The sequence below is a fragment of the Schistocerca nitens genome, chromosome 1, assembly GCF_023898315.1.
Source record: "Schistocerca nitens isolate TAMUIC-IGC-003100 chromosome 1, iqSchNite1.1, whole genome shotgun sequence".
Taxonomy (NCBI): Eukaryota; Metazoa; Arthropoda; class Insecta; order Orthoptera; family Acrididae; genus Schistocerca; species Schistocerca nitens.
Genome location: NC_064614.1, coordinates 1065180442 through 1065198223, shown reverse-complemented (window position 1 = coordinate 1065198223; position 17782 = coordinate 1065180442).

Below are 17782 nucleotides of genomic sequence, written 5' to 3'. Positions count from 1 at the left end.
TGACCAACAGAAATGTGTTCAGTGAAAGGAAACTTAATTTGAAGAACTGTTGTCTATACAATTATAAATTTACAACAAAAGAACACAATTACAAAGGTACAATATAATTCATTAAAGAACATAACAATACAGATAACATTTGTAGTAATACAGGCTTTACAAAAGAATAGAAATAGTCATATACATCAGTGTTACAGGAATTACGACATAAGTAAATAAATAAAATAATGGGAATAGTTTCTGAAACATTAATTTCACACATGAGAATTGAAACAGAGAATTAATAATGTATAAACATCTTTACAAAGAAAATGACATATTATCAGAAAAATTCTACAACATAACTCTCATCAGATAAACACATAAAGACAGGAAGAACACAAATACACAAGGGTACACAAACACATAGCGGAATAACGCAAAAGGAAAGGACAGGCTTTGGTTTACTGCAGTATTTTGCAAACAAAACTTTCTTTACTTCTTGGAGATGTCCCTTCGTTCTTCGTTATTTCCAAAAAGTCCTATCTATACCTGCTTTCTGTACTTTTTTCGTATAACTTCTCAATGCATTTCTTCCAATTCATCGCAACTCATTCTCTTATATAGTCTACCCCCTCTTAGGAGGAAGAGACTAGTGTTTAACGTCCCATCGACAACGAGGTCATTAGAGACGGAGCGCAAGCTCGGGGGAGGGAAGGATGGGGAAGGAAACCGGCCGTGCCCTTTCAAAGGAACCATCCCGGCATTTGCCTGAAGCGATTTAGGGAAATCACGGAAAACCGAAATCAGGATGGCCGGAGACGGGATTGAACCGTCGTCCTCCCGAATGCGAGTTCAGTGTGCTAACCACTGCGCCACCTCGCTCGGTTCTACCCCCTCTTAAGCTAACTTAAATCTACTCAGCTCAGATGCATAAACTAAGGGACGAGGCAATGTAGCAGCACAAAACAATTAATACAAACCAATTAAAAAATGCAAATTGGCAAAGCTAGTAGCAGTAAATCTAAATTAGCAAAGCAAATGCAATATTACAACTAATATAAGGCAATTTGCAGCAAACAAGAAAAATAAATCAGTAGTAAAACTGGCTTAACAGAGTAATACAAAGGGAAATTCAGTAGCACTATGCCTGGCAAACAGCAGCAGCAAATGCAATAACTTGTAACTAATCATGACAAAGCTCAAGCAGAAAAATATTACATTAAAGATGGCCATGTCTAATACCTATGTCACGTCTTAACACTAGAGTGATGCATTACGATAAGTTACTCTACGAAACAAGTTATCCAGTCATTGACAAAAATTATGTGCGCAATTCCTGTAAAGGGAAATGTATTTTTGTGCTCCCTCGTTTTTTTTGGGAAGTAGATCATAAAATTATTATTTACCGGATCTGTAGGCATAAAATATCTATATTAGTACATCTATTAAATTTTATTTTAACCAATGCTGCAGTGCAGCTAGAAACTAGATATTAAACGAAATGAGCAAATACACTCCTGGAAATTGAAATAAGAACACCGTGAATTCATTGTCCCACGAAGGGGAAACTTTATTGACACATTCCTGGGGTCAGATACATCACATGATCACACTGACAGAACCACAGGCACATAGACACAGGCAACAGAGCATGCACAATGTCGGCACTAGTACAGTGTATATCCACCTTTCGCAGCAATGCAGGCTGCTATTCTCCCATGGAGACGATCGTAGAGATGCTGGATGTAGTCCTGTGGAACGGCTTGCCATGCCATTTCCACCTGGCGCCTCAGTTGGACCAGCGTTCGTGCTGGACGTGCAGACCGCGTGAGACGACGCTTCATCCAGTCCCAAACATGCTCAATGGGGGACAGATCCGGAGATCTTGCTGGCCAGGGTAGTTGACTTACACCTTCTAGAGCACGTTGGGTGGCACGGGATACATGCGGACGTGCATTGTCCTGATGGAACAGCAAGTTCCCTTGCCGGTCTAGGAATGGTAGAACGATGGGTTCGATGACGGTTTGGATGTACCGTGCACCATTCAGTGTCCCCTCAACGATCACCAGTGGTGTACGGCCAGTGTAGGAGATCGCTCCCCACACCATGATGCCGGGTGTTGGCCCTGTGTGCCTCGGTCGTATGCAGTCCTGATTGTGGCGCTCACCTGCGCGGCGCCAAACACGCATACGACCATCATTGGCACCAAGGCAGAAGCGACTCTCATCGCTGAAGACGACACGTCTCCATTCGTCCCTCCATTCACGCCTGTCGCGACACCACTGGAGGCGGGCTGCACGATGTTGGGGTGTGAGCGGAAGACGGCCTAACGGTGTGCGGGACCATAGCCCAGCTTCATGGAGACGGTTGTGAATGGTCCTCGCCGATACCCCAGGAGCAACAGTGTCCCTAATTTGCTGGGAAGCGGCGGTGCGGTCCCCTACGGCACTGCGTAGGATCCTACGGTCTTGGCGTGCATCCGTGCGTCGCTGCGGTCCGGTCCCAGGTCGACGGGCACGTGCACCTTCCGCCGACCACTGGCGACAACATCGATGTACTGTAGAGACGTCATGCCTCACGTGTTGAGCAATTCGGCGGTACGTCCACCCGGCCTCCCGCATGCCCACTATACGCCCTCGCTCAAAGTCCGTCAACTGCACATACGGTTCACGTCCACGCTGTCGCGGCATGCTACCAGTGTTAAAGATTGCGATGGAACTCCGTATGCCACGGCAAACTGGCTGAAACTGACGGTGGCGGTGCACAAATGCTGCGCAGCTAGCGCCATTCGACGGCCAACACCGCGGTTCTGGTGTGTCCGCTGTGCCGTGCGTGTGATCATTGCTTGTACAGCCCTCTCGCAGTGTCCGCAGCAAGTATGGTGGGTGTGACACACCGGTGTCAATGTGTTCTTTTTTCCATTTCCAGGAGTGTATATATATATAAAGTAATATATGAAACGTCATTCACTAGGCAAATGGCGTCTCCAAAGGCAAAAAAAATCTCTCAACTAGAAAGACAATAGATGTAAAATGTTTCTAATCATTTCATTAGGCATTTTAGTAAATATCATAAATTAAGAGCTCCATAGTGTAATCATATGTTTACAAGTTTGAGCGTGTCGTATTTGCGATGCTTTCTACAAAGAAATGTCAATAGCGAGGATAATGGCCTCTTTTTTCTCCACCTAATGGCTATCTTTTTTCAGATGACTATCTCTCAGCTGCGCACCCAAAACGCATTACGTCAAGGTCACTTACCTTTCTTACCGAAATATTTACGACAGCAGTTTCCGCTACAGTGACAGTCTCAAACAAAAATTTCACAGGTCGAGAATTTGCGTTACAAATGTGTAGAAACAAAATCCTGTAAATATAACAGTGTCCAAAAAATTTTCGCCGGCATTGTGATACATTCACGCGTATACACACATTTCATAACTCTTAAAGTACGATTCTTGGTTTCCAACATCCTTTTTCACAAATCAGAGTCCTTAACCACTACTCATTAGTCCTTACCTTATTACACATATACATATTCGTCAACACGTCAATCTTGCATCGACGCTTCAATATTTCATCATAATAAATACGTAGTATAATCAGATTCCTCATATAGCATCAGCTTATTGATCATAAACATACCTCAACAGCATAATACATATCGTCATCGCAATAATAACATCATAAAAACTCAGCCAAATCTCAAAAACGTCGTAGCTTTCGGCAATAATTTCAAAAACTTAAAAAAATTGTCTGCTCATTTCAATAGTGTCATCTACCTCAAACGTACTATAAAAATCATGATCCCATACCAAATGCGACATTCAAAGCTCTCATAGTATCACAATGGTTTCAAAAAAAATATGAACAGTTCACAAAGTACACACAAAATACGATTTCATAAGTGTGAAGTTATCCAGCTGTGTAATTACGTAAACATCTGTCAATGATGCAGTAAAAAAAATGTTTGTCTCTATCAGTTAAATGATCAGATAGCTGTGTAATTTGTGTGTTAGAGAAATATCGTACCGATGTGTAAAGTTGTATAAGCAAATACCATATTAGCTAGGGCCCCTAGCGCTCGCTACACGCTTAGCACACAAAGTAAGCATGTACCCCCCTGAGGATTCATGTAATTATACCCACAGGTGTTACAGATTACAGCAATCGAATGAAATGTATCATCTTTGTGATTAAAAATCTTTAAAAATAAATGTTTGAAGTACAAAATTAATCACTCAAATACGTGTGGTGCAGCGCTAAACTGTGCGTCTTGTTGCAAAATAATCTCTGTCACTACTTAACGGTAAAAATGTGCCAAGTGTCGTAATTATCGTCGTCCATAAGCAAAGTTCTTTGGAAGTCAATGTACTTACCTCGGAATAAACAAAATCGAAATGCTATGCGTATAGATATCGTAGTTATTACGTACAGTACCGTGATCAAGAAAGTACTACACTGTAACGTATTGTTGTGCTACAAAAAAGGCTGTCTCATTGTAGGTATACCACAAAAGTTACTACTAAAACATGTTTTACTTTCCAGAAGAATTCAGAGAAACTGTGCAGATATAAAGCAAAAAAAATGGCTCTGAGCACTATGGGACTCAACTGCTGTGGTTATCAGTCCCCTAGAACTTAGAACTACTTAAACCTAAGGACATCACACACATCCATGCCCGAGGCAGGATTCGAACCTGCGACCGTAGCAGTCGCACGGTTCCGGACTGCACGCCTAGAACCGCGAGAGATATAAAGCAGATACAGCACAAAAGCAACAATGTAAATTGTGTCACACATTAGTAGCGTCATGATATAATCGTGTAGCTGTCAAAGAAACCAAATACTAAGTCATCTTTAATCTCACGGAAAGTACTTCAAGTAAAGAATGTCTTTTCAACTAAACCAAAATGTTGCATTAAAATCTCATTAGCAGTACATCTTGTAAGTATTTAAGCCGTATAGTCGTTACATAATCGTGCATCTAACAAGCAAGAATGTACAAATAACAGCACTGTGTCGTCTGTTCACTATATCAATGCATTCGTAATTACTTGTCTAAATAAGTTCCCTAGGTTCTTGACTAGATAGTTAATTTTAAAACATAGTTGCATGTTAACAGTTTCTAAGTGTGACTAAGAGTACTAGTAACGTGAAGTGAAAAATTTTATATCAAAGACCAAGTTAAAAAGCAGATTATCTCTCAATAAACGGTTTTACATGTGAAATGTGCTGCAATCCTTTACTCTTCATAGCACTCAGAGTTTCAACTTGAACGCAATTATCATGCGGTATACGTCGGTAAAGAAAGCTAAAATTTTTCTCAAGGTTAGCGTCTATGTTATTTTTCTTTCAGCCAGTCGGCGCACGTGGCTGCCTGCGGTACGAGTCATTGTCTGTCTCTTTGTTGGCGCGCGTCGTTATTAGGATTAGGAGACCTAACTTCTACAAATTCACCTTGTCGAGAGGGCCCTGCCCTGTTTGAATCTCGCCAGTTCTGATGAAATTCAGGTCTGTCGTTATGATTATATCGTTTGTCGTCATGTCGGTAATTTCTGTAATTAATTTATTGTCGGTCACGTGGTGGAGAACTTCTCCCTCAGTCGTAACTGCGCAGAGGATGTAACAACGCTGTACTATTGTACATATAAAAATTTTTTCTTCTGATTTTCGATAAATTAGTGTCATCGATGCTCTGATTTCATTTCTTTTTTTTGTTTCATGTCACTGGGTTAAGAAAACTGTAAACAAATTTCGATGTGAATATTAGTGTTTATGTCAAATTTCAAGCAATATTATAACAGAATTGAAATGTAAGAAACGTTGAAACTATTGTAAGATGTCAAAGTTGTAATTGTGCGTCTGGTCCATACGTAGGCAATGTATTAGGATAAGTAGAATGCAAAACCTCGGGTGAATACCCTGTCTGTAAGGTGGATGGCAGGCGAGCGCGGGAAAATGCACACGGGCGCTGCACGGCATAACGGGCTCAGCAGTAGTAGTCGGAGTTGGGCATTGGTCTGAGCAACACGTTCTGGATCGAGGAGGCCCTCCTGGAAGACGTAGTTTCATTGAGCCTCGGATATGCCGTTCCGACGCCTATACAGCATGGCAAAATTCCATAGGCACTAAATGGAAAAGTATTGCGACGCTGAGAAGAAGTAAAGTGCTGATACATCAAGAGCCATTGCTGTGATTGTATGTGTGCTCTGTGCCTCGCCATCTCGCCGCCTGCCAACCGCCGCATCGATACGAACAGGTTGAAACTTTTAGTACTGTATTCGTGTGAACCAGTGTTACTTTTGTTCCATACTGTTCAATAACAACTTAAATTTTACCAGAACTGTCCTATCATTTAATTATCCTCACAACTAACCTAGCCAGGGTCCTTTCCAAATGTTGTGCAATCCAAGTGTCCCGAAATGAAGAATTAAAGTTTATGTTAATAATAATTACCTGCAGACCTAGCTATGTTAGAATGATGTTTAAAGAACTTTGTTGTTAATGAACTAATAGACGAATAACAAAGGTCTGACAAAGTTGGAAGATAATTTTGATATTGATTTAGTAATGAAGCTTAATTATTTCGAGACAGATATAATGGTATTTAAATGAGCAGGAACTAAGACAAAAAGAGTAGTAAATCATATATTGGAAATCTTGAGGGCCTAATGATTTCTGTAATTAATTGTTTTAATACAGTGATCATAACAGTTTCAGGGTCCCTCCCCCCTTTTTTATTCATTTGAATTCTGAAGTGTTCTAAACTGATTTGACCAGCAAAGTAAAAAAAAAAAAATTATCAGTGTTTTACCTTTATCAAAATTGACATTGTGTGTGTGTTTCGAAAGTGCTATTTCTAGGGTAACATATGCCCGATTTTAATCAGATCAATAGACAGTACTAAGTTTTGTAGTAAACATTATAGTGTAATGTTATGTATTTATGGTTTATCCATATTAGTACAGAAAGTGAAATTATCAGTTCAGTAGATTTTCTGGTTCTAAAATTTACTATATTATGCAGTGTTATTACATGTTGTTTTGCATGCACGTACATCAACTTGTACAGGGAAAAACTCAGTTAATGCCTAATTAGGCTGGCGACCGTATTATTAACAAATTGGTAGCATCTTCTGTGTTGTTTCTTGTCCATCCTGACGTGTAGTTTTATTTCGGATTTGCTTGACGTACCATTGTTATTACTAAGAGAGTGTAAGTCTGATTTGCCTCCATTCAGGTTCACGCGGTCAATATCTATACAAAAATCCTTTCTCTTAAGGTGAAGCCCGTCAACTTACCATAGCACAGGCTTTAAGGAGTACCGTGTGCTCCGCGGGCGGGTTAGAAGGACCGTTGTGTCTGAAGTTATTCTGTCTTCCTTGATAATAATTGTTTTGGTTCCCATATTGTCTGTTTCTATGTTTGTCTCTGTCACATTCATTACTATGGAAATGCGATCTTTCTCTGTAATTATTACTACTCTGCCAACAGTTGTCATACCGGTCATGTCTGTTTTGGTCCCGATTTGCATTGTAAGAATAGCCTTGTCGTGTCCAATTATTATTTCTGTCATCGCGGAATTGTGACGGATGTGATCTGTAATTGTTGTGCTCCTGTTTCCGCGATTGTCAGTGTCAATTTCCAATTCTTGTAACAATCCCTGAAAAGCTTCAATGTCGTCTTTGCAACGTCCTGCCAAAATAATATGTCGTAAATGTTCAGGCAATTTGATTAAGCAAATGCGGATGAGTTCTGAGGGGCTGTATGGGTTTGACAGGTACTGATTCTTGTGCAACATGTCTTCAAAATATTTCACAAGACTGGAAAATTCAGATTGTTCAAAATGTTTCATCATTATGTTTTACTCGGTCTTGTGTAGCTTGAGACCAATATGCTGAGAGGCAGGCATGATAAAATCCTCCTTCACTTTGATGATCGTGAATGACCGATCGCACTCTTACAGCTGGTTCATTCTCTAAATAGCCACACATAAATTCTAATCTGTGCTCTAATGACCAGTTGGAAGGAAAACAAAGAGGGAATTGATGAAGCCCCGCTTGTGGAAGAATGTCGTTGCCGGAATTCTTAAATGTTTTGAATTTACCTGTAGGAATAAACAGCTTACAGTCAAAATCATCATGTCGGCGAGTCGCATGTCGGTCATTGTTACGTCGTTTCGGCGGTTCCATCTCAAAATTCGGTGTACCTTGCCAATTTTTTTCATAATTTCCGAAGTGCCCTGTGTTATTATTTTGTGGCTGTTCCGTATTTCTAAGTCCCTCTTCCCGTATTGGAGTGCGAGTGTCCTCTGAAATACGTAATTCTTGTATTACCTGTGTCAGCTGATCTTGTACTTCCCGGATTTCTCTTTCGTGTTGGGTATTAATTTGATTCTGATTTTGTTTGAATTTCCTAATTTGTTCGTACTCTTCTGTATCATTAAAGACTACCGGTCTTGTGTCGTTCAGATTATTATCTACCTTCGTAGGTAAATTATTTAGCTGATCCGAAAGTTCGACTACTTTCTCTGATAGTGAACTAATTTCCTCCATGTGTCTTTCTGCACCAATTTTCAGAGTATCTACTGTGTCCTTTAAGTTTTTCTGAGTTTTTGCAAGTAGCGTAACTGAATCGGTAGATGCAACTGAGTCAATTTTAGCCCGCAAGGTCTCGTGATTTTCACGAACAATAGTTTGCAGTTCTTTTATGGCTGCTTCGTAATTCTGCAATGCATTTTCATGCCGCGAAAAAATAGGTTGAAAATGCGCACAAATTTGTGTTCTTACGTCATTACAAACCTTTTGACATTTCGATTCGATGTTATGTAACTCAGTAGTTAAATCTTTACGTGTTTGTTCAAGCGTGGTGTTTAACTTTTGAAGATTTTGTTCCATTGTGTCTAATTTTCGAAGATTTTGTTCCATTGTGTCTAACTTTTGAAGCTTTTGCTGTGTTTGTCTCTGATTTTGTTCCATCGTGTCTAACTTTTGAAGCTTTTGTCCCATTTGTTGCATTAATTGTAATAACAATGCACTGGTGTCTGAAACATGTTCCTCAGTGCTTTTCGGCACATTTTGACAAGCAGAAAATGTGTCTTGACTTATTTGAGAAAACGGTGAGGACACAAAACCTGAATCTACAGTATTTGCGAGATTGTGTCCTGTCATTTCGCATTCCCGAGGCGAGCTGTTGCCGACCGATCGATCGATAATGCTTCCCTGTTCACTAATTGTTTCACTGTCTACACCATTATTTGCAGCCCGCTACATTTCCCTATGCACAATTACCAAATTACTACTTTGAACATTAGTTAATTCATTACACGGTGGCGCTAACACACTGCTTTCGTCTTCACTGTCATTTCTCAGTTTACTTTGGAGCCTAGTATTACGTTTTTCACACGCCATTATTGTCACAATATTTCACACGATAACACAGAAAAGCACAATTTGAAGACCGAATAAGAAAAGACATTAACATAGCATTGAAAATAATGTCTCGTTAGTTGCAAGCGCAGCTGCGAAATACTTGGTGCAAATCTACATGCATGCCACAACTGTTTTACTGTACAACAATAAAAAACTACAACTACAAAGGAAATTCTCTCTACAATTACGTGCTAGCAATAAACAATATCTACACTAATTACACGAACTACAAGAAAAAAACCAGAAGATTCCAGTAAGGTATACTCGACTAAGGGTCGACATATGAAACTTCCCACTAGAAAAATTACTGAATTACTGTGCTGATAAACCTCTTACGTTATTTGATTTTCAAACAGCCGAGCAGAACTGAACGTATTCAGACATTTCGCTCTTTACCTATTCTGATCAACACTAAACTGACACACAATATTTTTAGCGCAACGCAATCTGACTTTCAATAATCCCTACAAAAGAATGGCCCTGGCTAACATTAACCTATACCTTTCACAAATCACTTACCTCACAAAAATCTTCGTTACTCGAACTACTGCAATACGGCGAGCGCCACTACTGCCAGCTAAATCACACATCTACCACTGCTGGCGGCTCACCTCCAACTGCGCAACGCTACGCGGTGTTAACAGCCAACTGCCCAACACTACAACAGCATATACTCCAACAATGCAAACCAACCACAGCCTTCACACAGCACAGTCAGTGATTTTCATATAGAGCGCTACGTGGCGTTACCAACATAAAAACCTAAACAGCCTACTTACACCTGGTATATCCGAAAAAAAAACCGTTTTCTGTCAATGCTTTGGTCAACAGATCAGAGTAAGAATTGACTTCCTCTCTGTTCATTAAAATCGCCTTTGATCTTTTCTAAGGCTTGTCTGCAATGTGTTCTAAAAATGAGGAAAGACAATCTTTTTATCGTTGCACGTTTCTTTCCTTGATTGAATTAATTTTTCAATTCCACCAGATCAGGTAAGTTGAAAGCTGTTTGCGGGAGGGTGATGATCTGAGAGCAAAGCCACATGCTTGCCATTTCTTTACACGGGCAATCATCACCCAAGTATGATAATGATCTACATCCGATTGTCTTAAAATGGCGCGTAGCAAGTCTTTTCCTTGATGTTCGTTCTGGTACATTTTTCATTCGAGCTGCTCTCTTTTAAGCATTATCTTTCTCTTCAACTACTCTCACGGCTTCTATTAGATCTTCCAAAATCCATTTCCCTGTCTGTTGTCCTAATGCTTTTTCTCGGCATTTTTCTGTAAAACAATGTCGTATGGACTCCTGTTAGCGTTTCAAGCATCGCAGCGTCATTCCCATAGCGAGGGTGCGTCATCTGTCCTTTTCATAGGGACAGATGCTGAACTCCAATTTTCACCAAAGATGTCAGCGAAAGAAGCCGTTACTCGGCCCCCATAAGCTACAATGTTTCTATTGCACAATCTAGGTACGACTTACAAGTTACCAGGCCCGTATCCACTAGCAACTACTATTAAAATGAATCGTGAAAAGTTTCATTGACTTACCTTGATCTCGAAATTCTAATTACTTAAATGTATCCTCTACTTTCCAATCCTGAAGTACAAAAAATTGCTAGTAAGCCGATCTCACTAGCGATTACACCAACCATAAGCGTCGCGGGCACTGCAGCGTCTACCGAGCAATTTCTTGGAAGTTTGGCGCCAGTACCCCCGCGTCATTTGTCCAACTTTTATCTTACGACATTGTTTGTCTACACCGAGTGTAAATAAAATCTTTGTACTTGTGGAATGGTTTATAATGGTGCCACAAAAGGAAGTGTTAACACCTGTCTGCCGGCCGAAATGGCCGAGCGGTTCTAGGAGCTTCAGTCTGGAACCGCGCGAGTGCTACGGTCGCAGGTTCGAATCCTGCCTCGGGCATGGATGTGTGTGACGTCCTTAGGTTGGTTAGGTTTAAGTAGTTCTACGTTCTAGGGGACTGATGACCTCAGCAGTTAAGTCCCATAGTGCTCAGAGCCATAAAACCTGTGTGGTTGAGCGCAAGAGGAATTTCCGCCTGAGATATTCAGATAAATCGACCGTAGCGGAACACGTTTACCAAGAGGGTGATCATAATACAAAACGCAGTGAGACAAAGCTCACCTGGCTTGCCGTGTGGTCTAACGCGCTGTTTTCTGAGCGGGAAGGCGCGCCGGTCCCCGGCACGAATCCGCCCAGTGAATTAGTGTCGAGGTGGGTGAGCTGGCCAGCCTATCGATTATTTTTAAGGCCGTTTTCCATCTGCCTCGGCGAATGCCGGCTAGTTCCCCTTATTCCGCTAGAGTTACACTATGTTCACGATTGCTGCACAAACATTTTGGGGTACACTCGTATTTCGTCTGTTATGAGACGTTCCTGAAAGGGGGGGGGGAGGGGAGAGGGGGATACTCTGGGGCGCCCAACCCCACAATAACCCTGGGTTCGGTGTAGGGCGGCGGTGGGTTGGTTGGACTACTGTGGCCTGTTGTGGGGTTGTGAACCACTGAGTGCTACGGCTGGACGAAGCCTACGGCTGGACGAAGCCTCTCCGTCGTTTCTAGGTCCCCGGTTCAATACACACACACACACTCAGTTAGACGAGCGTCATATAGAAAACATCGCATTTTTGTGTGCCCTTCTAGAGACAGGCTGTTGAGAGTTATAAACATCTAAAAAATAATTTTAACGGGAAAGAAGAAGGTGTTAAGTTAGATAAAATTTGGATGCCGACGTTGCACCGTAAGAATGACGATCAATTACATTGTGTCGAGAATGTTGGCTTTACAATAGATAAACCCGTAGCCGACGCCATGTGATGGACTGTGGTGTCCTTTACACTGCCAGTATATTCGGCGATTCCTCGAGTTCTCGTTGCTGGTCACCGATTTACCTCTGAACATGTCTCCAGCAGTCGGAGATGAAACATTAGGAGAAAATTTTGTACATGGCTGCACGTTCAGAGACCTTGAATAGTTGCAATTAAAAGAAAACAGCTCTCGGTCACTATTTTTAACAAATTAACCGGTTTTCAACATGGTCTGTGACCATGTTATAGATCATTCTTTGATTTAAATTCTGAGGAAGACACTCCTAGCAGTGTTGAAACCCGGTTAATTCGTTAAAAATAGTGACCGAGGATTGTTTTCTTTCATTTGCCTTAGGAGAAAGTTTATACATTGACACAGCCTGTCAGCTCGAAAGTTTAAATTAAAGTGAAAACTGATTTTAATTAAATCAAAATAAAACACCCGCCAAATTTTTACGGAATGGATAGAACCTCGTGTCGTTAAATAACTGTTTCGTGGAAGCTTGCCTCATGCAAAGCTGCCTGTAACACCTCATCACTGTGCTCGCTTCCTGTGCAGATTAATGTCACCAAGTTGTGTTTTGTGATGACAGGAGATTATCGCCTGGCGCCAGTGACAGTCGCTCGCGGGTTCCGGATCCATAATGAGCGCTTGTGTTTGCTCCTATTAGGGAAAGGCTTGCATAGCGACGGTTCCGGGCATCACGGTGTGGGGAATGCGACGTACTGATTATGGCAATCATTCAGCGTGTATGTTTGCTTCCTAATTTTATCTCGCAGCAGACAGTAACACAATAAAAAATATTTCATGATAGAAATAACTATCCTACATTAGTCACTGTCAATGTGGATTTTTGTGAGTAAAACCATCCACGCCGCCAGCTTACATCCCTAGTTATAAATATTTTATATAGACTGGGAACAGTAGAGGACATATAAAACTTCCTTGGAGAGCGCTAGAGATCACATACATATTTCTCTCTATGAATTAGTCTCAATTACACAACCGGCCATTAAAATTGCTACACCAAGAAGAAATTCAGATGATAAACGGTTATTCATTGGACAAATATATTATACTAGAACTGACATTTTCACGCAATTTGGGTGCATAAGTCCTGAGAAATCAGTAGCCAGAACAACCACCTCTGGCCGTAATAACGGCCTTGATACGCCTGGTCATTGAGTCAAACAGAGCTTGGATGGCGTGTACAGGTACAGCTGCCCATGCAGCTTCAACACGATACCACAGTTTATCAAGAGTAGTGACTGGCGTATTGTGACGAGCCACCATTGACCAGACGAATTGGTGAGAGATCTGGAGAATATGCTGGCCAGGGCAGCAGTCGAACATTTTCTGTATTCAGAGGCGCCCGTACAGGACCTGCAACATGCGGTCGTGCATTACCCTGCTGAAATGTAGGGTTTCGCAGGGATCGAAATGGCGCTGAGCGCTATGGGACTCAACTGCTGAGGTCATTAGTCCCCTAGAACTTAGAACTAGTTAAACCTGACTAACCTAAGGATATCACAAACATCCATGCCCGAGGCAGGATTCGAACCTGCGACCGTAGCGGTCTTGCGGTTCCAGACTGCAGTGCCTTTAACCGCACGGCCACTTCGGCCGGCCGCAGGGATCGAATGAAGGGTATCGCCAAGGGTCGTATCACATCTGAAATTTAACGTCCACTGTTCAATGTGCCGTCAATGCCAATAAGAGGTGACCGAGACGTGTAACCAATGACACCCCATACCTTCACGCCCGGTGATACGCCAGTATGGCGATGAGGAATACATATTTCCAATGTGCGTTCACCGCGATGTCGCCAAACACGGATGCGACCATCGTGATGCTGTAAAGAGAACCAGGATTCATCCGAAAATACACTCCTGGAAATGGAAAAAAGAACACATTGACACCGGTGTGTCAGACCCACCATACTTGCTCCGGACACTGCGAGAGGGCTGTACAAGCAATGATCACACGCACGGCACAGCGGACACACCAGGAACCGCGGTGTTAGCCGTCGAATGGCGCTAGCTGCGCAGCATTTGTGCACCGCCGCCGTCAGTGTCAGCCAGTTTGCCGTGGCATACGGAGCTCCATCGCAGTCTTTAACACTGGTAGCATGCCGCGACAGCGTGGACGTGAACCGTATGTGCAGTTGACGGACTTTGAGCGAGGGCGTATAGTGGGCATGCGGGAGGCTGGGTGGACGTACCGCCGAATTGCTCAACACGAGGGGCGTGAGGTCTCCACAGTACATCGATTTTGTCGCCAGTGGTCGGCGGAAGGTGCACGTGCCCGTCGACCTGGGACCGGACCGCAGCGACGCACGGATGCACGCCAAGACCGTAGGATCCTACGCAGTGCCGTAGGGGACCGCACCGCCACTTCCCAGAAAATTAGGGACACTGTTGCTCCTGGGGTATCGGCGAGGACCATTCGCAACCGTCTCCATGAAGCTGGGCTACGGTCCCGCACACCGTTAGGCCGTCTTCCGCTCACGCCCCAACATCGTGCAGCCCGCCTCCAGTGGTGTCGCGACAGGCGTGAATGGAGGGACGAATGGAGACGTGTCGTCTTCAGCGATGAGAGTCGCTTCTGCCTTGGTGCCAATGATGGTCGTATGCGTGTTTGGCGCCGTGCAGGTGAGCGCCACAATCAGGACTGCATACGACCGAGGCACACAGGGCCAACACCCGGCATCATGGTGTGGGGAGCGATCTCCTACACTGGCCGTACACCACTGGTGATCGTCGAGGGGACACTGAATAGTGCACGGTACATCCAAACCGTCATCGAACCCATCGTTCTACCATTCCTAGACCGGCAAGGGAACTTGCTGTTCCAACAGGACAATGCACGTCCGCATGTATCCCGTGCCACCCAACGTGCTCTAGAAGGTGTAAGTCAACTACCCTGGCCAGCAAGATCTCCGGATCTGTCCCCCATTGAGCATGTTTGAGACTGGATGAAGCGTCGTCTCACGCGGTCTGCACGTCCAGCACGAACGCTGGTCCAACTGAGGCGCCAGGTGGAAATGGCATGGCAAGCCGTTCCACAGGACTACATCCAGCATCTCTACGATCGTCTCCCTGGGAGAATAGCAGCCTGCATTGCTGCGAAAGGTGGATATACACTGTACTAGTGCCGACATTGTGCATGCTGTGTTGCCTGTGTCTATGTGCCTGTGGTTCTGTGAGTGTGATCATGTGATGTATCTGACCCCAGGAATGTGTCAATAAAGTTTCCCCTTCCTGGGACAATGAATTCACGGTGTTCTTATTTCAATTTCCAGGAGTGTATGATGTTTTGCCATCCGTGCACCCAGGTTCGTCATTGAGTACACCATCGCAGGCGCTCCTGTCTGTGATGCAGCATCAAGGGTAACCGCAGCCATGGTCTCCGAGCTGATAGTCCATGCTGCTGCAAACGTCGTCGAACTGTTCGTGCAGATGGTTGTTCTCTTGCAAACGTCCCCATCTGTTGACTCAGGGATCGAGACGTGGCTGCACGATCCGTTACAGCCATGCGGATAAGATGGCTGTCATCTCGACTGCTAGTGATACGAAGCCGCTGGGATCCAGCAAGGCGTTCCGTATTACCCTCCTGAACCCACCGCTTGCATATTCTGCTAACAGTCATTGGATCTCGACCAACGCGAGCAGCAATGTCGCGATACGATAAACCGCAGTCGCGATAGGCTACAATCCGACCTTTATCAAAGTCGGAAACGTGATGGCACGCATTTCTCCTCCTTACACGAGGCATCACAACAACGTTTCACCAGGCAACGCCGGCCAACTGCTGTTTGTGTATGAGAAATCGGTTGGAAACTTTCCTCATGTGAGCACGTTGTAGGTGTCGCCACCGGTGCCAACCTTGTGTGAAAGCTCTGAAAACCTTATCATTCGCATATCACAGCATCTTCTTCCAGTCGGTTAAATTTCGCGTCCGTAGCACGTCACCTTCGTGGTGTAGCAATTTTAACGGCCAGTAGTGTACTACAACCTGTGACCTTTCTGACAGGAAATCTCGAAGCAGTCACACAACCGAGATAGTCACGCAATTTGATCAGAAGCTGCTTGTTACGAACTACGTCAAAAGCCTTCTGGAACTTAGAAATACGGCATCAATTTCAGATCCGCTGCTAATAGCGTTCATTAGTTCACGTGAATAAAGTACCACTTGTGACTCACAGCAACGATATTTTTTAGTTCGCGCTGGCTATGTATCAACAGATCGTTCGACATATTTCACAATGTTCGAACACGGTACGTGTTCCTCAATTCTAGTGTAAATAGACGTCTGTGAGTCAGCTAGTGCCATCATCAGATCAAACCTCGTAAGTTGTAAAACAAGGTCCAGTCTTAGCTGTATCAAAATCTATTCTTGAGTGGAGAGTGGCACCACGTTTAGGAGTGGGACTTGTTGCAGCTGAAACTGGCCTTGTTTTAGAAGTTCTAAGTTTTTGTCTGATGAAGGCAGTGGCCGAAACATCCTAATAATTAGGGAAGTATGATAGGCGATCTAATCCGCTTTATTCTCAATTTAAACAGTAACTACTACAATGTCATTTAAGTAGCATTAACGAGGGGAATCAGCGACTGAAGCCCCAGAATTCGCGTGAGAGAAAAGATCAGCAACATGTGGGGGACCATATATGTGCATAATTGTTTCCCATCAGCTCTTTGGTTATCAAGAGAGCGAGTTGGCGCAGTCACCAGCACACTGGATTTGCATTTGGGAGAACGAGTGGTCAAATCCGCCTCCGCCATCCAGATTTCGCTTCTATGTAATTTCTCTAAATCGTTCGAGTCAAATGTCGGATCGGTTCATCTGAAAGGGCATGGCCGATTACTTCCTCATCTTTGAAACTATCTGAGCGTCTACTCTGTCTGTCTCGACGTTAAACCCTAATCTTCCTTCCCTCCTTCGTTGTTTACAAAAGGCTTTTAAGTGTTTAAATATTATTTTTGCAGTGACATGCATTATTATTTGCAAATAGCCCTAAGAGAGAACAAAAGGGTTTGATACCATTTTTGCCAACAAGGATAGTTTACTTCACAGTGTGCTGTGACATTTCTAGCTTTCATAGCCTTGTTCATATAGTAGAACTGCTATCAGCCTAAGAATAAAGTTTGTAAGTTAGGTGGAACACTGCATTAGCCACTGGTAGTTGGTGAGCAGAGCATGTCGACATTTGAATCAAGACCTCAAGGATATGAAATTGTTGCGAGATGGTGCGGGCTTTCGAATAAATAAATGGGCCAGTAGCCTAACGTCTCTGTGCTTTGTAAAACACAGTAAACACTTAACCAGTTTCTTCACGAATAGTATATACCGGATATAAACAAAGACGTAGATGAATAAATATATTTATAAGCATGCTGCTACCGTTTATTCGCGTAACTGTGGAGTACTTATGGCCTGACGCGATCTATAGTAATTGGCCACTTTGACCTCCAATAACTCATGTACTATTCAAGTTACACGACTGTAATTCATACCAATTTAGGTTTACACTAATAGCTTTCAAAA